Source organism: Crinia signifera, chromosome 11 (assembly GCF_055691185.1).
Source record: "Crinia signifera chromosome 11, ASM5569118v1, whole genome shotgun sequence".
Taxonomy (NCBI): Eukaryota; Metazoa; Chordata; class Amphibia; order Anura; family Myobatrachidae; genus Crinia; species Crinia signifera.
This window is the reverse complement of record NC_139227.1, coordinates 45,274,669-45,299,428: the sequence shown is the minus strand read 5'-3', so window position 1 is coordinate 45,299,428 and position 24,760 is coordinate 45,274,669.

Genomic DNA, 24,760 nt, shown 5'->3' with positions numbered 1-24,760 from the left:
CTGGTAAGGTTACCAAAACTAAACTCAAAATGAGGCTGCGTTATGGGCGTGTTCTGGGAGTGTCATGGGTGGACTTGTGCATGTACCACTCTCGGAGTATTGCTGCCACAGTGGCCGAGTAAGCTGACTGAGGTTGCCATCGCAGGTGACCATCGCAACCAGTGGTCGCAATTTTGTTCCCAGACTGCTACTCCAGTCACAGTTCGGGGATTGCAAATGTTTAACACATCCTACTGGATTTGCATTCCTATGGATTGCATTTACAGCTTTGCTACTGCAATACATACTGAATGAGGACAAATACATGTTAGGATCATTAAGTCTTTCTTGGTAAGTTTTGTGATGTAGGCCATGCACTATTTTAGTTGCCCTTCTTTGTATACTAAGTTGTGGATAGTGGCTATATGGACTATAAATGGTGGGGTGCCGGACGGGTTCCCGACAGTCGGGATCCCGACAGTCGTTTACCCGAGGTCGGGATCCCGACTGTCAAAACGCTGACAGCCGAGTGCCCGACGGCCACCCGCTATTTTCCCACGTGGGGGTCCACGACCCCCATAGAGGGAGAATAGAATAGGTGGCTCGCGTAGCGAGCCACCGTGCCCGCAGCATGGCGAGCGCAGCGAGCCCGCAAGGGGCTTTTTTGCACTCGTCATGCTGTCTGATTTCGGGCAGCCGGGATCCCGACGTCGGGATAATGACTGTCGGGATCCCGACTGTCGGAGTCCCGTACCACACCCAAATGGTGAGACTAATATTTGCTCCAATGCAGGAAAGTTCTACAAACTCCCCGGAACAAGTTCCAGGGACAGCAGCCTTCTCCTAACATTACACAATGCAGTCACTCAGGTAAGTCCTTCTTTCTGGGAGCTCTACATCTCCAACAGGATCCACAACACCAGGGCTCATCTCTTACCGATGTCCCTCAGCAAGGAGGTGACATCTGCGCCTGATTTGTTGTGTCTTGCCAGCCCTTGGCGCTCATGAAGCAAAGTTCACAGCAGGAATAAAGGGATCACCAGGGCAATCTGTCAGCACATCTTGTAAAAGTAGTCTCTATTGCGAAACGCATGAGGCTACCTTCAGGAACCAGAGCCAGTCTTCCTTATTGTCCAGGGAGTGTAAGAAGAATTGTACTTATGTCCCTCAGTGTTTGAGGGGAATAATTAAGGAATAAAGATCTTACACTCCAAACTACTATACACGGTCTATTGAATCTGCAACCGCTAGAGAATCCCTTATGAGCATATTAATAACATACACATGTGTTTGTATTTTCAACTTCCAATCAGGAAAAACAGGAGGAAAACTGGTTTTGCTGTTAGTACTTTAAATGACTTTTTTATCGCATATACAACCTGGATGGAGGTATAAACCTACGTGGGCTGCTTTTGCTATCGGTGAAGGGACTGCGGCAGATAACACAAATTTCAAAGGTTTTCTGCCCGTCTTTGTTGCATGTGCCCTATTTGCCTTTATGGTAATTACAGCTCATACCAGCTGATGCCTGTCATACTGACACTCTCCCTCCACGACACAAATTAAGCCTTGGCAAGGGGCAGCATTTTCAGGGTTCTTCTGCCCATAACAGCTTTTCCGTGTTCGCCCAACTGTGAAAAAATGCAGAAATGATGGAATATATATCGGATGCAGGAACCAGAGGAAGCAGAGCTGTCAATCACCAGTATACTTCTTGGGGCTACGGAACGCTGACCGCCAGCCCTGCCTCTCTGGGGGCTGCCCTCTCCCCGCAGGCTCTGCAAATCTGGATTGTGGTTCCCAGTAAACCTGAGTGATTAAAATCAGATCAGCCCTGTAGACTATTTGCATAATCTCCCCTTACCGGCTACATTACATGAACATGCTCCACATGAACGCTCTGTTTAGCTTTCTAATTCCAGTTTGTACAGTGCTCATTAATAATAAGGAAATGTTTTATTAATTGGAATTATTGATTAGCTTGAGGTTGGCATCTTAAAGGGGAAGCATTTTGGCATGACATCTGAGGTGCTGCATCATGTTCCTCCGTAAACCTCTTCATTTCCTTGGAATAGCAAAGTGTATCTCTTGCCTGTTGCTATGGGAAACCTATGGTCCTCCAGCTGTTTTTGAACTAGACATCCCAGCATGCCCTGCTACATTTCTGCAATATGGCCATGCTAAAACGGTTGCAGGGCATGCTGGGATGTGTAATTTAAAAACAACTGGAGGGCCAAAGGTACCTGTGAAACTAGGGCCCTTATTCTGGTCCGTTCGCAGCCGGCATGCGTTAGTACAGGGACCAATGTTTTTGAACTGCACATGCGCATTTCTGCAAATGTGCACACGCAGGGTACGTGCACCCACTGTGAACAGACTGTTCGCTAGGTGCATGCACCCAGGGCAGGCAATGGAACACCAACCATTTCATGGGCATTCCCATGAGAACGCTGGGTGTTCTTATGCTAATGAGCGGGTGTGGGGGGAGGGCAGCTGGCGTTACCAGGTGTCAGCTGCATGCCCATTTGCTTCCCAGCGTGCACGCATAGGTAAGGTTGCTCAGAGCATCCTTACATATGTGTGCACCTTCCACATCTTTCGATGGTAACATCCATTCGCATGCCATGCGTGCGAATCGCACTTGCGAATGGGTGGCGCCAACCATTAGCAAGGCAGGGTTTGGTGGACTCCCAAGGCTGTGAATTCTCAGCCTTGTGAATCAACCAGAATAACCCCCAGGTGTACATTTATGGGGGTGCAGTAATGCAGGATGTTATTGAGCAGTGATTTTGCCATATTCATTAAACAGGCTGGAGAGATCCTGGGAAAACCCACCTCTCTGGCAATGTATTGCCTCCATTACTAAATGCTTTTTATACTTAAAAAGAGTGATCTGATAAAGCAGGGAATGCCCAGTACAGGAAGATTCAGCTCCAGCCTGTAATGAAGGAATGGGAGAACATTCCTTGCAGAACAATTGTATCTCTAGGCTGCTATATGACCGGCCATCAGTGCGCCTGTCATCATTGGTAACCATTAATGGTGAAACCGAACGGACACACTGGGCCCTAATAATTAAAGAGCCCCTTATTTAAAACATGCCGAAATAAGCCTTTCCACAAGCGCCCATAAGTGATCATGAATAGACCACATTAAGTCCTGATGGACTTTCCACATTCCCCTTCTACCCCCCCTCCACCACCCAATAGGAGGAACCCGTACCAGGTCCAGGATTTTCAGCACCCCTTCCTTCCATACTCTTTTAAGTCACAAATAGGACCCCCAATTCAAATTATGCCACACAGTAGCACAATCCTATTCACATGTAGTGACCCTGATTCATATTACACCATAAAGTAGTGCCCCTTCATCATGTTACGACACACAGCAATGCCCCTTATTCAAGTTACACTACACAGTAGTATTCCTTATACATGTATGTCACATAGTACTGTCACTTACAAATAATGCCCACAGCAGTATTGCTTATACAAATATTGCCCACAGCAGTAGTACCCCTTACACAAAATGTCCACAGTAGGTGCCCTTTATACACTTATCTATCTCTGTCCTTCTGTTCACTTCAGCGATGGAGAAGGCATGACATCACATATGCCGGGCCATAAAAGGAAGCCGCTGGGACAGGCTTTTCTGTTGCAATTACTGTGCAGGGCTTTGGTGCAGGTGGAACTGAGTTCCCCCTACCATTACAGGTGGTGAAACTCAGTTCCACCCCACTTTAACCCCTGGACCCCATTCCATACATAATGACTTTTCTGTTCACGCCTTGAGGAGGGGGCAGCTTTGTTGGTATTTGGGGGTATGTCTGGCAGGGAGAGGGGTCAGTCGGGGGGGGGGGGGGGTGGTTGCAATTTTGTGTCATATGGTTCCATGCAGCAGCGCAGCCAAAATGTCCTTGTATAGCGGGACTATGATGACGCAATACAGTGAAAATCACATCATCGGGTACCCCTCGGTCCACCCACTTGCAGCAGGGTACTTGCCCACCCACCGTTCCAGGAGCTGGGAGGGTCACACAATTCAGTGTTGCACTTTTACACAATAAGGTATTAGCACCAGGCACGTTTGTTGTTGCAATGTTGAGACTTTTCGTCTGCTTACTCATTTATATGTTTCCTGCACCCCAATGTCATGGCAGAAAATTATATAATAAACTGGGGGTGAGAGATGCACCCCAAACCTTGTAGCTGTGATATGTTCCCCTGACCTGCAGATACTGCCTCCATCTTCACTAAAAAGACAGCGTAATCCGGCTGAGTTAATACCATCTGCTTGTGTTTTTATTGTGTTCCTCCTGAGTACTTTAGACATTCAAACTGTTTTGATCAGAAAACCCAGTGGGACGCACTTACAGCTGTGTGAAAATATTCTTACATGACACAAACAGCCACCGCTTCCCCAGTCTTCCCTCTGATGATATGTGGCAGCACTGCCGCCTGCTAACTAATTGTGTATTTCCATAATGATTCTGCTCAATTCGTCTGGATATAGAATATCTCTAATCATGTTTTCATTGTTTATCTGTTAGCGGGCAAAGTAAAGTTTGCTCACAGGGCCCAATTTAGAGACGGACACAATTGGCGTGATAGCTGTGATCCTGTGCGCAGTGGATGCGTGAAAAAATACTATCGGGGGACCCAGTAAAGGAATATGAGATCCGCTGCTTGTGTGCAGGAAGTAATAAGCCCAAACCACGTGTGCTGTGTGTACAGGATCGCAGTTTCAAGCTCAGACACGCCCCCAAAATAACTTGCATTATAAATTTATCCAATAGGATTCAAGGTACTTAACAGATAGAATGAACTTAATACAGAACAGAAACAATGAAGTACATAAAAGCTTTCTATAAAATACAGAGGAAAGAGACATTTGTGAAATGCGTGAGTGCACAGGGAAGTTTTGGGTCTGTTAGTGAAGGATTCTAGATTCTTGGATTAATTCCGGGAGATTTTAGGTTCTGCTAATAGTCCATCATCTACAGATCACAGTAAGTGAGTGGGACAGTAAGGAATCAGAAGCTGCGTCAAGGATCTTGGCCAATGGTCATGTAGGGCTTGGAAAGTCAGTAACCAGTCTCATCAATTTACAGGCAGCCAGTTGAGTGAGTAGAGAATGTGGTTGGGATGGGGCTGGTTAGGCAACAGCCTGGCAGCTGCGTTTTGTGCCAGCTGTAAGCGGTATAATTGCTTTGCTGGGAGACCCAGGTAGAAGGCATTGCAGTAGTCTAGGCGTGATGATATAAATTCATGTATGATTTTCGGCAGCTCTTCTGGGGAAATTACATGCCTGATTCTGGCTGTTTTACATAGTTACATAATTACATAGTAGATAAGGCTGAATAAAGCCTTGCGTCCATCGAGTTCAACCTAGGATTTAATAGCTTATCCCTGTTCCTCAGATGAATGAGGATTTGGTAGTGGCTGACATCTGATGTTCAAGCAGGGAATGTTCCATGCTCTTGCGGTACTTCTTGCCATCCGATACTAATCACATATGTACCAGTGGTACACTCTGGGGTGTGGAGGGGAGTTTATGGGTGCCCAGAACACATCCCTGACAGGCCAAGTTTTTTTTGGGTACAGATGTCCTGCCTCTGCTGTTTCGAGTGCCCGGGCAGAGACAGAGGCAGATAGGGAAGAGGCAGATACTGAGCAGCGGTGGGCACTCAGAAGCAGCGGCAGTAGGATGTCGGCAGGGCCGCCGAGAGAGGGGGGGAGCGGGTACATTTTACTGGGACCCGGGCCTGTCAGGGGGCCCCTAGTCCAGGCCGGGGACACACACACTTTGTAAAAAAATTGTTTATTTTGGCAGCGGTTGCCGTGTGTAGGGGCGGTCGCCCAGGTGGGAGTGCAGGCAGGTGCTAGGTATAATGGAGGAGTAAGAGAGCGGCGGGGACGGGGTGAGCTGTCACTCACAGTGTGTTCAGTGGCAGCGGCCAGCGGCAGCTTCAGTGCAGAGAATGCTCCTGCTCTCCGACTACAGTCCGGACTCCCCTGCGCAGTAGAGATGTGTCGTTCGCGAACAATCCGGTTCTTTTGAACGGATCCATCAAAAGAACGAGCGAGCCGCCGATCCCAAAATGGTGATCCGGATCGGTTTCGCTTAGCATTACATACAATACAATGCACATTGCATTGCTTGAGCTCAGCACTGCCCCCTTTGGCAGCTGAGATATTTTCTTCTAATTGGCTGCTTGTGCTGCTGCTGCTGTTGCTGTGTCACGTGCAGATCTAGATTCTTCTGAATCTGGAAGCCCTGAGGGAGGTCTGGTGACTACACATCAACAGCAGACTAAGCAGAGCAGAGGCATTGGCACTGGCAGGCATTTCAAGATTGCTTCACCTGAGTTCACCAGTAGTATCACAGAAAGGTGTGTAGTAGAAGTATGAACACACAGACACACAGACATAAATTAGGCAGTGCACATGTGTTTTTTTTTTTTTACTAGATCTGTGTTTGCTGGGCTGTGTAGTACATTTAACTTTAATTTGGAGGGGGAGGGGGCCTTCTTTTAACTTTCATTTGGGGGGGGGGAGGGGGGGCTCGGCAATGAGCAAATTTAGTCTCCCTTGGCAACGAGCAAATTAATACCCCTTTTACACCGCTGCAAAACCCCGGGTCTTCAGCGGGTCAGACCCCTGTCAGCGGCAGTGTAAATGGGACACGCCGTGTCCCTTTATACGGGACTTCTACCCAGGTCCTGGGAACTGGATTGTTCGTCAGACAAGCGTTGGTCAGACAGTCACTAGGTCGACATGCAGAAAGGTCGACATGGGAAAAGGTTGACATGGGAAAAGGTAGACATGGACGTTAGGATGACATGAGGAAGGTCATAAGGTCGACATGGGGTTTTCGCTGTTTTTTGACCCGAATGTCAACACAGTTGACATGGACACAGTTGGAAGTGAGAATCGGACCCTCGCATCGCTTGCAATGCTTTGGGCACAGTGTCTCACTTCGCTCGCCACACTATTATAATCTCACTCCATGCCCTAGTGGAAGGTAGGGCATGAAATACCGCCTGTCGGCACATGTCGGCTCAAAAAACAGTGAAAATCCCCATGTCGACCTTATGACCTGTCGACCTTCCTCATGTTGACCTATAACCATGTCGATCTTGTTCCACGTCGACCTTTCAGCATGTCGATCTAGTGTTGTTGACCTAATGTTGACCTAGATCAGTCGACCAAACGACCGTTTCCCCAGGTCCTGACCTGGGTAGAACATGACTATGACCTGGGTAGAGGGCAGTGTAAATGGGTACACTGGGTCATCCCTCTTAACGAATGATTGCTATTACCTGTTCTAAACAGGTAAATGGGCAAGAAAGGTGTTTCCACACAGGTAATAACAATCAAACATGAAGAGGGAAGTCCAGAAACAGAGCATTGTGTCCCTCCTGGAAAGGGTCATGTTGGGAGGTATGGTACACTAACTCAAACCATAAATAACTGTCTTTTTTACACAAATTGATCCGTAGAGCCGCCCAAAGGATCTAGATCTTTTCAGTGACCGACCCGGGTCGAGTCGGGTCGGCGAAAAGATCCGTTTTGCCCATCTCGTGCGCAGCTCTGCTATAGGAAGATGTAGCAGGCAGGGGCTAACAGAAAATGACTGCCCACATGCCAAGCTACAAAAAGATGGCCGCCGTTTACCAAGGGGGAGACAGGTTTCCTTTCCAGGAAACACAAGAGGGAAATAGGGGGCGGGGCTTAACGGGGTCTGCAGCCTGCTGCAAACGAAGGAAGAAGAGAGAAACTGCATCTGACAGACATGAAGATAGATCCATCATGGACTGGAACTGGAAGAGAAAGACAGAAAGGTAGAGAGAGGGGTTGCCTGCTACTCTTGCATACACAAAAAACATGTATATATATATAATTGTTATCAAAAGGAATGTCATATGCCCCAAATGCTAAGCCTGATGGTTTCAACCTTTTTATAGACTCTAATAAATTCATTCGCAACTTAACATTAAAACGCCACTTTACTAAAAACAAATCTGGAACATCTGATTCAGATCCAGCAGATAAAAGGGATGGTACACCTTTAAAACCCCCATCAACATTTTACCCCATTGAGTCGCGCGGTAGTAATATAGAAACCTTTCAAGGTCTGATACAAAAGGACTTTGATAAACTATGTGCCGATTCTAAAATGACACATGATAATTTGTCACCAAGCGAGCGATCAGCTTTAAAAAAATTGGAAAAAAATAATGATATCATGTTCAAATGTGCGGACAAAGGGGGTGGCCTTGTTGTATTAGATACCGCTGATTATGTAAATGAAGCGTATAGGCTTCTAAATGATGCAAAAACGTACCTAAAATTAGATTCTAACCCAACTGAAATCGTGACCAAAAGAATCAAAGATCTTGTAAAAACTGGATTGGAGAGGCAATGTATCAATAAAAATGAGGCCCGGTATATTGTAAATGATAATCCAATGGTAGCAACGTTTTACTACCTACCAAAAATACATAAGCGGCTTGAGAAGCCGCCCGGTCGCCCGATTATATCGGGGATCGGTTCGGCTACCTCACACCTGTCTGAATTCGTAGACATATATTTACAGAAATATGTTGTTGCCTTACAATCACACATTAAGGACTCCACTCAGGTTTTGCAATTGTTTGATAAATTTGAGTGGCAGTCAGATTTTAATTGGTGCACGATCGACGTTGAGGCATTATATACCTCCATCCCTCATATGGGAGGATTGGACGCGGTCAATTACTATCTGGAAAAAGATATTAATGTGAGTGTGGCTTTGCGTGAGTTTATTCTGGATAGCATCAAGCTGGTATTGGAAAATAATTACTTCCTTTTTCAAGAGCAATTCTTTATGCAGCTCTGTGGAGTTGCAATGGGAACGCCATATGCTCCAAGCTTAGCAAATATGTATCTAGGGAGATGGGAAGAAAATAATCTCGAAAGCAATGTTGAATATAAACAATGTATAAAATGCTATAAACGCTTTATCGATGACATTGTTATAGTGTGGCAGGGTGATGAAAATATGTTTGATGGGTTCATGTCAAAAATTAATGTTAATGACTGTAATTTGAGATTTACATCCAAATTCAATCACACACGGATTGAATTTTTGGATCTAGTACTCGATACTGCAGAGTGGCCGATTAAGCAAAAAATTAATACTTACACACACATTAAAAGTGTGGATAGTAATAGTTATGTTAATTATATGAGTTGTCACCTCAACAAATGGGTTTCTAATATACCATACTCCCAGTTTGTGAGGTTGAGGCGTAATTGTGCCACAATAGATAAATTCAATGAGCAGGCTGATATATACTGTACTCGATTTGCAGAAAAGAATTATCCTCCGAACCTTGTACAAAAGTGTAAAAATAGAGCAATTGAAAAGGACAGAAGTACTCTATTATCATATAGGCCTAAAGAGAATGCAATTAAAGGTGATTTTATTCCGTTTGTGACCAAATATAATAAAGACAGCCAGAAAATAAAACAAATTCTGGACAGACATTGGGGTGTCCTTCTGTTGGACCCGATTCTAAGAATGGTAATACCCAAGAGGCCCCAGGTAGTTTTTAAACGTGCTGCCACACTAAAAACTTGCTTAGCACCGAGTCATCTAAAGAAAAAAGATGATGTAAATTGGTTACAGACCACCAAAGGTTTTTTTCCATGCACTAAGTGCAAAATGTGTCAATATGTCGATAAAGATAAATTTAAATACTGGGACACTGACCTTCAAAAATCCTGGAATATCCGTAGTAAAATGACCTGTTTGAGCACTCATGTTATTTATATGCTATCCTGCAGTTGCGGGAAGAAATATATAGGAAAAACTAAGCGGCAGCTTAAAATCAGAATGCTCGAACACACACGGAATATTCGGAATAAATTAAACACTCATAGTGTCTCGAGGCATTTTCTTGCATGTAATAATGGTGATTTGAAGCAGTTTTCCTTTAAAGCCCTAGAACAAATTTCATTGGACGAACGCGGGGGTGATATTTTAAAAAAGTTAAGTAGGCGTGAAACCTACTGGATATATAATATTGGCACATTAGCACCCAGTGGTATGAATGAAGGCTGTGACGTCAATTCTTTCCTATACTGAGTGAGCGCTCTTATATCTATGTTGCTGGCATAGCACTGTGTTGGGTCTGCGGACCCCAGAGCTATCGCATACAGTGCATTGGATAGAGTGATCCTGGTATGGGCTGACTGCACAGCCTGATTTCCATCTTGTATTGAAAGATATGTATATTACTTTGACATATGTAAGGTTGAGAATATTGCTGTCCGTAATCAAAGCTATAGACGGACTTTCTGTTTATACAATGTGACTAATAGTTATCTCTTTTCTCCTTTTCTTCTCTTTTTTTATACATGATTACATGTTAGTATATCAAATCCTGTTTATATATAAAAGTATTTTTCTCTTTCTTGCATGAATAATGATGGCATGTTTCTTATAATGCAGAGTTGCTACAATGAGCATATGTATCTCTTTATGCTTCGCTACATACATTTTTAAAAAAAAGTAATCATTAAACATTTTATGATATTTTTACATACCTGCATATTGTGCAGATTTATATTTTCTATGTATATGCATTTTTTGTATTTTTGAATTGTTGTATATTAATTGTATTGTATTATAGTTGTATTTTTATGTATTGATTGTATTTTACTTATGTGTGTGAGAGGCACATATACTTTTTCTTTCTTTGTGTCTTTATAAATGGTTTATTACTGCTGCTAGGCAATTAGCTTTAACGATGTTGATAGGTATCAGTGAGAGCTTGGAGCATGACTAAAGCAGCTCGTCAGCACATCAATATCAGCTGTGCGACCTACTATAAGTATAACACCAGTACTTTGGATGGCTACACCCCCTGACGAAGTCCCCAGATGACGAAACCGGTTGGGCGTGGCCTAAACTGACAACATTGTGCTTTTGGAGTTCCTGACCACGGAGGCCCTGACGGCGGCGAAAAGGCTGGTCCCGGCTATTCAAGTCGTTGGTGCACCGTGTTGGATATCACTGTGGCAAGCTGTTTGCTGTTATCTATGATGTATGTGAGCCTGCACTTTTAGTAAAATTTGTTTTACACTTTGCTCATATCTGCGCTTTTTCTCCAATTTCTTTCTACATATATATATATATATATATATATATATATATATATATATATATTGATGGTTGTTTATACAAATTATGTGTCTAACTCTGCTGGGGGGGAGGGGGTTCTATACAATGTGGGGGGACTAAGGGCATTATTTTATTGGCTACACAGTTGAACCTTTAGTTTTATATTACTGCGAGTTTAGTTTGCGCAGTATCCAATGAAGAAAAAAATTGCTACATGATTTTTGGCAGGCAAAATCCTAGAGGTGTTTTTTTTTTAGTTAGTGTGCAGCCTGCGTATGATTGCCGGTGCTGAGCGTGACTGCAGGGGGATAGCGTAATGTATGAAGGGAGTGTGTCCAGGTTAGTGGTGATAGTATAGTTTATGTGGGGAGCAGGTGCAGGGTTAGCGGTGATAGTATAGTGGGTGTGTGTGGATCGGGTGCAGGGTTAGTGGTGATAGTATAGTTTATATGGGGATCGGGTGCAGGGCTAGCGGTGATAGTATAGTGGGTGTGTGTGGATCGGGTGCAGGGTTAGTGGTGATAGTATAGTTTATATGGGGATCGGGTGCAGGGTTAGCGGTGATAGTATAGTGGGTGTGTGTGGATTGGGTGCAGGGTTAGTGGTGATAGTATAGTTTATATGGGGATCGGGTGCAGGGTTAGTGGTGATAGTATAGTGGGTGTGTGTGGATCGGGTGCAGGGTTAGCTGTGATAGTATAGTGGGTGTGTGTGGATCGGGTGCAGGGTTAGCTGTGATAGTATAGTGGGTGTGTGTGGATCGGGTGCAGGGTTAGTGGTGATAGTATAGTTTATATGGGGATCGGGTGCAGGGCTAGCGGTGATAGTATAGTGGGTGTGTGTGGATCGGGTGCAGGGTTAGTGGTGATAGTATAGTTTATATGGGGATCGGCTGCAGGGTTAGCGGTGATAGTATAGTGGGTGTGTGTGGATCGGGTGCAGGGTTAGTGGTGATAGTATAGTTTATATGGGGAGCTGGTGCAGGGTTAGTGGTGATAGTATAGTAGGTGTGTGTGGATCGGGTGCAGGGTTAGTGGTGATAGTATAGTTTATATGGGGATCGGGTGCAGGGTTAGTGGTGATAGTATAGTGGGTGTGTGTGGATCGGGTGCAGGGTTAGTGGTGATAGTATAGTTTATATGGGGAGCTGGTGCAGGGTTAGCGGTAGTATAGTTTGTGTGTGAGGACCGGGTGCAGGGGTAGCGGTGATTAGTATAGTGTGCGTGGGGAGTGGGTGAAGGGTTAGCAGCAGTATAGTGTGTGTGGGGAAACAGGTGCAGGTTTAGGGATAGTGTGCGAGAGAAGCATGTTTAAGTGTAGTGGGTGCAGGGTTAGTGGTTCTGTAGTTAAGGTGGTATGTGGGAAGCGGGTGCAGTTTTAGAGGTAAAGAGTTAGGGATAGCACCTGTCCTGTGCCTGGTCCATGGACAGAACTGCAGGTGAGCTATTAAGGACTAATTAGTTTAATTGGAAACTTCCAATTGCTTAATTAGTCAATAATTGCATTGCAGAGCAAGTGCTGACAATATTTTCTTAAAATATGGATTTTAGGTTTAAACTGAGCTGTGTACATAGCTTTACACTAACACTATACCATCGCTCCCAACATGACCCTTTCCAGGAGGGACACATTGCTCTGCTCCAGCATTTCCCTCTTAATTTATAATTACCATTGGCATCACCTGTGTCGAAGCATCTTTCTTAGCAATTTACCTATTCAACACAGGTGACAGCAATCATACATTATGAGGAAAGTCCCGGAGCAGAGCATTGTGTCCCGGCTGGAGAGGGTCATGTTGTGAGGTATGCTATACTGAACTTTCGGGCTTATTCAGAGCTGATCGCTGGGCTACTAATTTGCAGAGCCCAGCAATAAAGGTGCGCACACACATACAGATTTTCTGTCTGATCTATCTGGTGGGAACAAAAACCTGGAAATGTATGGAAGCAACTGACAATCAAAAAATTGTTCCCAAACACTTGAAAACAGACAGTGATCAGTGAGACAAATTGTTTAATCGTTCTGATATAACAAATTTATCAAAGCATATTTTTTTTCCTGCATTTGGGTGGAAATTTTTGATTGTCAGTTGCTCCCATACATTTCCAGGTTTTTGTTCCCACCAGATCAGACAGAAAATCTGTACGTGTGTATGCACCTTTATTCATATGCTGCCCAGTGATATTCCACCCCATGCAAGATGAAAAACCTCCATAAAAGGATGCAATGTTAATTATGGGCAAGTGCTCTGGACTTGCCCCCAAGATAAAAGTTGCCAGCCAGCCCCTGCTGGGACCGGATGCTGTATCTATCTATCTATCTATCTATCTATCTCTCTATCTATTTATATCTCTATCAGTGCAATAACTGCTACTCAGTAAGCGCCCATCTAGGAAGCAGTGGCATATTGATGGGTACCCAGACTCTGCAGCGGCTTGGGGAGCCAGCGCTGGCGGAGAGTGCGGGGAGCGCCCTCCATGGGGGCCCTGGAAAGTTGTTGTACCAGGGCCCATGATTTCTCTTGGCAGCCCTGGATGTCGGCAATGGTGGCAATCACTCTACAATGTTTGGAGGTGGATACTCTGAAGTTGCAGGATCTCCGCAGCCGGTGGGGGGGATTAGATGCATATTTATGTCAGAATGACCAGTGTTATTTTTAGTACAGTATGTCTCTCTCTCTTTTTTGGGGGATTTATTGGATCTGCACATGAAAAAAACCCAGTCTTCAATTTAAGACAATGTTGATGACAAAAGCCATCAGATCCACCTACTGTATCTCTAGAACTACAGTATTTTCTTGTGGCCTCCTGTCATGTTCCTTGTTAGGGGGGACAGTGGCCTCCTGTCATGTTTTTTGTTAAGGGAGACAGTGGCCTCCTGCCAGGTTTCATGTTCAGGGGACAGTGTCCTCCTGTCAGGATCCTTGTTCAGGGACAGTGTCCTTCTGTCAGGTTCCTTGTTCGGGGACAGTGGCCTCCTGTCAGGTTCCTTGTTAGGGGGGACAGTGGCCTCCTGCCAGGTTTCATGTTCAGGGGACAGTGTCCTCTCGTCAGGTTCCTTGTTCTGGGACAGTGTCCTCCTGTCAGGTTCATTGTTCAGGGACAGTGTCCTCCTGTTAGGTTCCTTGTTTGGGGACAGTGGCCTCCTGTTACTTTTCTTATTTGGGGACAGTGGCCTCCTGTTAGGTTTCTTGTTTGGGGACAGTGGCCTCCAGTCATGTTTATTGTTAGGGGAGATAGTGGCCTCCTGCCAGGTTTCATGTTCAAGGGACAGTGTCCTCCTGTCAGGTTCCTTATTTGGGGAGGGGGCAGTTAATATTCAAAACTTTCTCAACCCTCAGCTTGCAATCAAGGAAGTTTTGTAAGCCTAGCCTATCCAATCCATATTTCTCTTGTACACAATAGCAGAGATCTAGCACTATGAACCTTCTATGAGACTCGAAATGGTATAAAACGTCATTTAATTCCCCAAATGCTGGTGCCAGACAAAGAAATCCTGCACTTGAGTTTTATTTTGTTTTATTTTTATATTTTATGCCAAAGGGAAGGGGGCCACAAACGAAAAAAAAAAAAAAGGATATATTTTATATGTATATATTTTTTTTAGTTTAAAAAAAGGATAAAATAAAGTTGGATTCTTTGTATTTCGGCACAATATGCATTTGTGCGCCACAGACACAAACATGTTTGTGATCCTGACAGTGTCTCGCTGGAGACATTAGGTATTCCGGCTTTCACAGTGCTCCGAGCAGCCAGCAGTCAGATATGTCTCAGGTAATTAATGTCACATCGCAGATGGGAATATTATTTTTTTCTAAATCTTTTTGTGGTGCACTTCTCCCTTCCCCTGGTACACGGCCAACACCGTCCTGGAACTATGGACCTGTATTATAAGCCCCAAAGAGATGGTGAAGCGTGCTTACTGAGAGACTTGCCAGTTAACATGATGCGCGGTGTACAACTCATGTTTAATTAACTGTTGCATTTTACAAACAAAATTTTTTCAACGGAGCCAAGTTGGTGAATGCTTCAGGTGACCACTGAACGCCAGATGGACTGGTTGTAACGCTAGATACCGCCGGTTCAGTGAAGATCTCAGCAGTTTTCTCCCATCTTAGTTATTATTCTTTGAAACACAGCTATAAGGGAAGACTGACTTGCTCAAAATCAATTTAAGTTTTTAACTGATTGACCCTGCAGCATGGGGAATTGCAAAGAGCAGAACATATGCAGAATCTTGGTGCTGTCCTTGATGATGGCTTCACATCATCTTTCAGCCATAAATCCTAATTCTTTCACCTGAGGTACATATGACATAATTTCGAAATGTACGTAAAATGCGTTTTAGCTATCTGCTGGATCTTGGAGGCTTTAGCTTACCGGTCATCCAGAAATTGGAGGTATCTACCATCATGTTGGTTTCCACCAACTGCATTCCTTCAAGATTGACCTCATCGGACTAATGATATCCTTCTGATTTTAAAACAGTGGAGCAACGCATTTCACCAGCACAACCTTTACTCCCTTGGTCTACAAAGCATTGGGCCCTTCTGGGTCATACCCTACTAATCTGTACCCATCTTCGTTTACTTTACTCTCTGTATATTCTTTAATCTACCTTTTGGTGAATTTATAGACTCCTTCAGCTTCAACTTTTTTAAGCAACACCCCCTTCTTCCTCTTTTTTTTGTGGGTTCAGTATGAGGGTACTATAAATTAATAATGGACCCAGAGCAAAAAATACATTAGTCAACCGGCAACTACAAACTGGATATGGTCTGGGCTTTGTCCGTATGATAGATATACATTGTCTAGCAATGGGTTGACATTTTGTCAACACGCATTAGTTGACAAATGAATACTTGGCTTTTTACATGTTTTCTCAACATTTATTTGATTTGATTTACTATACTGTACATCTAGACTACTATTGAGAATAGCAACCTTGCCCGGATGTGGTGAGCAAAGCAAGCCCGTGAGGGTACACTTTTTGAGTAATGGTGATGACATATGTACAAATGCCCTAGTGCTCAGTGTACAATAGTATAGTTGCAAGTTATCTGGTAGTCTTATAGGGCCTACAGCAATGGACTATACCAGTAGGGAGGGGGCAGTAAATTGAAGTTTTGCCTAGGGTGCCGGGACGCCTTACACTGGCCTTGAAGTTGGGACCCTTAGGCTGGACTGATGAGGGTATATTGAGAACTTGGGAGGTTGTATGTAGGGTGGCCAATCCCGGGATCGGGATCGGCGGGATCCCGGGATTTGGCCCTAAAAAGTCCGGGATTTCAATCCCGGGATTGGAGTATCCAATCCCGGGATTTCGGTATTAGACTGCGCATGCGCAGTCTAATACCGGGCAGCGTCTGAACACTCGCTCAGACGCTGCCCGACTGTTCCAGACCCCTGCGTGCGGCCTGCGCAGCGTGACGGTCACGCTGTGCAGGCCACGCACACCGCCCACAGTGTCGCTCCTCCTGCCCGCCCGCCCCCACCTCTTCTCCAGCGCCGGCCAGCCCGCCCCGTTACCGACGCCAGCCCACCCGCGCCTTCCTCCCGGCTGCAAGGATGATATGAGGAGGTGCACGAGCCCGACGGCACCGTGCACCTCAGAACCCACACCACTCCCGGCCGCCCGCCTGCCAATGTAAGTAAATCTGCGGGTCGGCCGGTGTGGGGATGGGTATAGGGCACATGCCAGCAAACGAAGGATGCCAATCCCGGGATCCCGGGAATCCCGGGATTGAGCATTTTTCAATCCAAAAATGCCCCGGGATTGGCATCCCTAGTTGTATGTAACTCCTGGTTATAGACCAGCCTGGGCCAACAGGCAGGAAAGACCACCGGTTACTGTATCAGAGTCCATTTATCCATGCACCGTGCAGGATTTATCTGATACCTGGCACAGAGCTACTGTACAGTATCTGATCTCTTTCTACTGTGACTCGGTGTCTTACAGTGGGGACAGCACAGGATCTACCGTATTTTTTTGCTCTATAAGACGCACCTGACCATAAGACTCACCTAGTTTTAGAGGAGGAAAACAGGAAAAAAATATTCTGAACCAAATAGTGTGATGCCCGCTCCCTCTCCCTTGTATGCCCTCTCCCCCCTCCCCAGGTACTTGTATGCCCGCTGCCCGCTCCCCCCCTCCCCTGTTACTTGCATGCCTGCTGCCTGCTCTCCCCCCCTCCCTGGTATTTGTCAGCAGCTCACAGAGGTCCGGGCAGCAGGTATCATGCAGTGTGCTGTGGGGTCCGTTCGGTGAATGGAATATCATCGGCGGGGTCCGTGGGGCAGATGGGAACTAGTAGCGCTACTACTAGCAATCCCTCTGCTCTTCCAGGACTTTAGCGCTGTCTCCTTTCCTGGCGCAGCAGTCATGGCTCTGTCACAGGTCAGTCTTTGGGACGGTCCCTGGGAGCAGGTCAGACGTTCTGTACTGCAGATCACCTCCAGCTCCGGGGCAGCATTGTATAAATATTGGTTTATACTGTATGGGAAGATAAGATAATACTGTGTGACAGCAACTGTGCCGTAGCTGTGTATCATTGTATAATATGTGTGAAGCCGGACTGATGGCGCCTGCATTTGTCTGTATTTCACCGTTCCATGGTGCTGTGTAAGTGGAACGATTGTTGGAGGTTGGTATTAGTTTTCTTAAAAATGAAGAAATTACTCAAAACCAGGATATTCTTGTCTTCATAGAACGCAAGAGAATTCCAGTACAATCTATTTTAAAGTATATATTTTCTTATCTAAGGCTCCATGACTAGGAAGTTGTTCAGGGGCAAATACAATTTTTGATCCTTTTTGAAAATAGTCATGATGTGACTCATGAGGGCACCAAGCCCACCTTTAACAAGGATAGCCCCGGACTGCCCTCTGCCATCACAACACAACATTTTTTGCCATCCCAAGGACACAACCCACTAATTTGTGTATAATGGCAGTTTTGCCACGTTTTTCCGACGTGTTATGCAGAAGATCTGAGGAATGGTTTTATTACCAGGGAAAGAAAACCCAGAACAGAGGTCTGAACAAATAGGTTTGTCAGGGACATTGTAAAGAATTGCCGAAAACTGAAAAATGGGAAAGACGGGGCAGCCAAGGAGAAGCATCACTCACATGGCCGAGACGTTCCATCAGATCACCTTGCAGATGAGCCAAACAAGATATTGGGACTGCTGACATAGATTTACTCATCTTCCAAGTTTATTTTTTGAAAGTTGACATTTTAATATCATTTAAAGGTGCAGAAACCCTACGGTGTAGTTACTTAGTAGCTGGCTCTGGGAGTCACCAACAACACTGGTGGTGATGTTACTATTAGGTGTGAGCCTTACATAGTCATTTTTTATTACACCCTGGACTGATGTTGTCCCCCTATTGTATCATCGCCCTCTACAGCAGGGTTACATCCATGATTGTTATAGAGATCAGCTAAATTTGTTCTGCATTTGGTTTTGAACATTTGATGGCTGAACTAGGCCTTAATTGTACCCACACCACACTCCCACGTTGTCGTTCACGCTCTACTTTTTGGCGTGAATGCTGAAAAGCAATTTGTGTCTAGGACAAACCATACTGCACTGCGAGGGGCGCAAATGCATTTATATGGTTTTCTGGAGCGCTCGAAGTGGAAATTTTAAAGTGGGGGTATGGAAAAGTGAAGGTTGTTGCTAAGTGCGCGCCGAAGGCGTGCGTGCTCCAAAAAAAGGGCGTGGCCACTTTAAAGGGGGCATGTCATATACCTCTTATACACACTATGCAACACAATAGTAGACCCCCTTACACTTGCCCCTTACACATTATGCGATACACAATGAGCCAAAATTCAAATAGAATTAGCCAAAATTCACATTAAACCAAAAGGATGGAGCAAAAATTGACGTTAAGGTGTCCATACATGGAGCGATGTGCTCCATGTGTTTTGAACTAGATCGCATCGCATCTAGTTCAAAACGTATGCGATGTGCTAAAGCAGCGTAGTTTTGAACTAAATGAGATGCGATCTAGTTAAAAAAATACGTGCAGTACCAATGTGGGGGACCGCCCATCACATCGCAAAACAGGATTGCTCTGTGTATGGGCACCTTATGCAAAAATGAAAGTGCCAAAATTCCCATCCTGCTACCCAGACAATATTCCCTTCCTGGTACCCGGACTGAGCCAAAATTCACATCATGCCACCCGGACTGAGACAAAATTAACGTCATGCCTCCTGGACTGAGACAAAGATCACTTTATGCCACCCGGACTGAGGCAAAATTCACATCATGCCACCCGGACTGAGGAAAAATTCACGTCATACCACCCTGACTAAGCCAATATTTACGTCATGCCACCCGGACTGAGGCAAAATTCATGTCATGCCCCCTGAACTGAGGCAAAATTCACGTCATGCCTCCCGGACAGAGCCAAATTTACGTCATGCCACCCAGACTGAGCCAAAATTTACGTCATGCCACCCAGACTGAGCCAAAATTCACGTCATGCCACACAGACTGTGCCAAAATTCACGTCATGCCACACAGACTCAGGCAAAATTCACGTCATTCCACCCTGACTGAGGCAAAATTCATGTTATGCCACACAGACTGAGCCAAAATTCACGTCATGCCACACAGACTGAGCCAAAATTCACAACATGCCACCCTGACTGAGGCAAAATTCACATTATGCCACCCAGACTGAGCCAAAATTCACATCATGCCACACAGACTGAGCCAAAATTCACGTCATGCCACCCAGACTGAGCCAAAATTTACGTCATGCCACCCAGACTGAGCCAAAATTCACGTCATGCCACCCTAACTGAGCCAAAATTCACGTCATGTCACCCTGACTGAGGCAAAATTCACGTCATGCCTCCTATATTAGGAGGAGTCAGATGATGCTGCTTCCTCTTTAAATCTGGAATCCCACCTCCCTTCCCTTGCTCTCTCAATTGCCTGTTGGGTTGCCCTAACCCTAACCCTAACCCTAATAGCCTGTTATACAACACCTAATTTGCTTTTTTGAAATCTTTAGTTAAAATCGGTGTGAAGGCGCTCTCGACCAGCGGTCATTTTGAGGTAAAGGTGGTAGATGTGTGGTGTTGCCCCCTTTGACTGGTCCTGCCTCCACGGGGGGGGGGGCGTTGGCCATTTCCTGGAAGTGTCCTCGCCATGCCATAGAACGAGTGGTGAGATCGTCACAGCCCGGACTGTGCTTTTAAATAGATGGGGGCATTTTATCGTTTTTTGTCGCTGCCGTTATTAACACCTTTTGACCGGAGCTGGTCTCCAAACGCTTTTCTAGCCATCCTTTTACAAATAGGGTCATACCATTTAATAAATATCCATGACCTTTTAACTTATGCATTTGATGTCCGTGTCATTATTTTTAGTATAAGATGTGTCTGTGTGATTTATTTCTAGGTGTAATATAGAGTTAATTTAAGGTTAAATGTCAATCATTATAATGCAGTAGGCGCCTTAATACAGTATAATAATAACAAATCTAAGAAAAGTGATTTTAAAGGACAATTTCATGGCATAAAGAAACATAATATAAACAGTTTATCCAGATAGTTTTATATTGTATTTCTCGGAATATAGTAAAAGGAAACCATTATCATAGACAATTTTGCCATATCCAATAGTATTTTTGCGAGCAGCACATAGAAATGAATTGACGTGATGTGAAATGCAGACATTTTATTGTTGAAATACAATACAGTATTTGTATTCAGTGGCGTAACTAGAAATTTAGCAAAAAAGTTTCTGGCGCATCCCCCCTCCCCCCTATTTTATAAATATATATATATATATATATATCAAGAAAAAAGGGGGGTTGTGGCCCTGTCTGCGCTCTAAGGTTCGCTGTACCTCTAGATACTTTGCTGTTAATAGAGGTATGTGATAGACATAAAGACAAAAGAAAAGTATAGAGGTGCGCTGATGGTTTCACAGAATGTGTGTACACACAGATGTATAATAACAAATTTAAAAAATTTATTTCATAAAATAACATAAAACATACTAAATTATACACATGATCATAGTATGATAAATTCCATGTGTGACACACACTTTCCGAAAAATTGTTACTGTGATATACAGCCAAATTCTTTTTTTCTCAGTTGAAGAACCCTTTTTCTGAAAGACCCTACGCATTTCGTCCCAATGGGACTTCTTCAGGGGTGTTGGGGTATCAATCGACAGGTGTGTTCAATAAACCGGTTGGATGGAAAAAAGGGATCTATGCCCTGACTGGAGTAGATACTGTCAAGGTATCATAGATCCAGAGTAAAGACACAAGCCAACTGCTGTAAGCATCAATAATACAAATTCAGTGCTCCTCAAAACCGTAGGGATAAGATATACGGTAAGGGTTCTCCTCTGGAGGGATGAGTGTACCACATCAGTCAGAAGGCTGACCACATCAGCGCACCTCTATACTTTTCTTTTGTCTTTATATATATATATATATATATATATATATATATATATATATATATATTATAACGATCCTGGATGTCCGGCACAACCTCCTAGGTGAATTGCTGCATGGGTGCCCGCAAATGTAGATAGGTAGGTAGAAACGGAGGATGCGGCACACCATTCACTTAAACAGGAACTAAGTTTTATTGCATGAAAGCAACGTTTCAATGCCTAACATGGCATTTTCATCAGGCTTTACAACAAACATACAAAGAGATCTTACCTAAATAGAGGATAGCTGGCGCAATGCCGTGCGCGGGACCACGCACCCGTCCGGCGGCGCTAGTCGCGTGACGTCATCATCCGGCGACCCGTCCTGGATACTATGACGATGCGTCACGTGACCTGTGTCTAAGCAACAAGAATAACAAATCGACGTACATTTAAAATCAGACATAATACATACAAAATACACGTATAGCAGCACACTATATTTAAGGAGCGAGAGGCCCCTGTTACCACCTCTAATGGAGGCAGGGATACGATATTTTAATTGGGCCAAGGTATGTACATACCTTAACATGTAATAGCATGTATGTGGTCTACCAGATTGTCTGTCCCTGTGGGTTGTCATACATAGGTAAAACAGAACGTGCCTTTAAGGAGCGTATGACGGCCCACAGGTCAGCAATTAAATCCGCCATTGCTAAAGGTACCAGTGAGCAGCCGGTGGCCCGACACTGGGCGCAGGCTGGTCACTCCATGGCCCAATTAAAATATCGTATGATAGACCACATCCCTGCCTCCATTAGAGGTGGTAACAGGGGCCTCTCGCTCCTTAAATGTAAAGCGAGGTGGATCCTCAGATTGGTGACTGGATCCCCTAAAGGCCTTAATGACCATACTGGCATTAATGTATTATCTATGTAATCAGTGCACCTACTATGCTTTTTGTTGATTCCCATGTTACTAGATTTATTTATGATATTGCTCTACCCATTATGTATGCATATATCCCTTACTCCACATTGCATCTCTTTATATATATGTGGTGTCTCTCTATCTGTCTCTCTAGCTGCATGGGTGCCCGCAAATGTAGATAGGTAGGTAGAAACGGAGGATGCGGCACACCATTCACTTAAACAGGAACTAAGTTTTATTGCATGAAAGCAACGTTTCAATGCCTAACATGGCATTTTCATCAGGCTTTACAACAAACATACAAAGAGATCTTACCTAAATAGAGGATAGCTGGCGCAATGCCGTGCGCGGGACCACGCACCCGTCCGGCGGCGCTAGTCGCGTGACGTCATCATCCGGCGACCCGTCCTGGATACTATGACGATGCGTCACGTGACCTGTGTCTAAGCAACAAGAATAACAAATCGACGTACATTTAAAATCAGACATAATACATACAAAATACACGTATAGCAGCACACTATATTAATACTGGGCTATTCCGCATGTACGCAGGAATAGTCAAAGATATTATGAATCCTATTAAGAGACAATAAGAACCAACGGTATGTGTCCCAATTACAATATCAGAAGACGGCATAACATATATGCTAGAGAACGAAACCGCTATAAGCCATAGAATATAAGTTAACTATATGGCAAAACTTTGAACTATATCACTTGCATGCAAGCAGATAATAACTCATTGTAAATGGTAGATTAATCAAAAGCATACCACATTCTGTGGGAGCTCAAAACAGGCAGCATAACATTGATAGAGAGACACCACATATATATAAAGAGATGCAATGTGGAGTAAGGGATATATGCATACATAATGGGTAGAGCAATATCATAAATAAATCTAGTAACATGGGAATCAACAAAAAGCATAGTAGGTGCACTGATTACATAGATAATACATTAATGCCAGTATGGTCATTAAGGCCTTTAGGGGATCCAGTCACCAATCTGAGGATCCACCTCGCTTTACATTTAAGGAGCGAGAGGCCCCTGTTACCACCTCTAATGGAGGCAGGGATGTGGTCTATCATACGATATTTTAATTGGGCCATGGAGTGACCAGCCTGCGCCCAGTGTCGGGCCACCGGCTGCTCACTGGTACCTTTAGCAATGGCGGATTTAATTGCTGACCTGTGGGCCGTCATACGCTCCTTAAAGGCACGTTCTGTTTTACCTATGTATGACAACCCACAGGGACAGACAATCTGGTAGACCACATACATGCTATTACATGTTAAGGTATGTACATACCTTGGCCCAATTAAAATATCGTATCCCTGCCTCCATTAGAGGTGGTAACAGGGGCCTCTCGCTCCTTAAATATAGTGTGCTGCTATACGTGTATTTTGTATGTATTATGTCTGATTTTAAATGTACGTCGATTTGTTATTCTTGTTGCTTAGACACAGGTCACGTGACGCATCGTCATAGTATCCAGGACGGGTCGCCGGATGATGACGTCACGCGACTAGCGCCGCCGGACGGGTGCGTGGTCCCGCGCACGGCATTGCGCCAGCTATCCTCTATTTAGGTAAGATCTCTTTGTATGTTTGTTGTAAAGCCTGATGAAAATGCCATGTTAGGCATTGAAACGTTGCTTTCATGCAATAAAACTTAGTTCCTGTTTAAGTGAATGGTGTGCCGCATCCTCCGTTTCTACATATATATATATATATATATATATATATATATATATATATATATATATATATATATATATATATAAAATGGGATACCCTTTCAATGCGCTAGTATCGATATGTTTAGGCAGCAACTCAATTTGTCCCCCCTGTTAGTGGAGGAAGGGAAGAGAAATGGAAAGAACGGAAAGAGAGTGCGCCACTCGTATGAATCAACACCACCACAATTGCTGTAGTAATTACAGAATCATATTACAGTTTGGTAATTTTAATACAAAATCACATAAGAACAAATGATAAAAGATTTTGTCTTGTAGTTCATCGATTTCCTATGACAGAAGTATCTTGTTTGATTTCACAAAAGGGTACTTATGTATTATCTGAGCTCCCATGTTAAATGCACCCCATTTTTTCATACCCCTACTATCCAACTACGCATGGAGTTGAATTTATATAGTGTGGCGAGCGCAGCGAGCCACCGTGCCCGAAGCGTGGTGAGCGTAGCGAGCCCCGCACCCACAAAAGACGGAAAACACCTTTGAAAAACTGATATAACACAGCG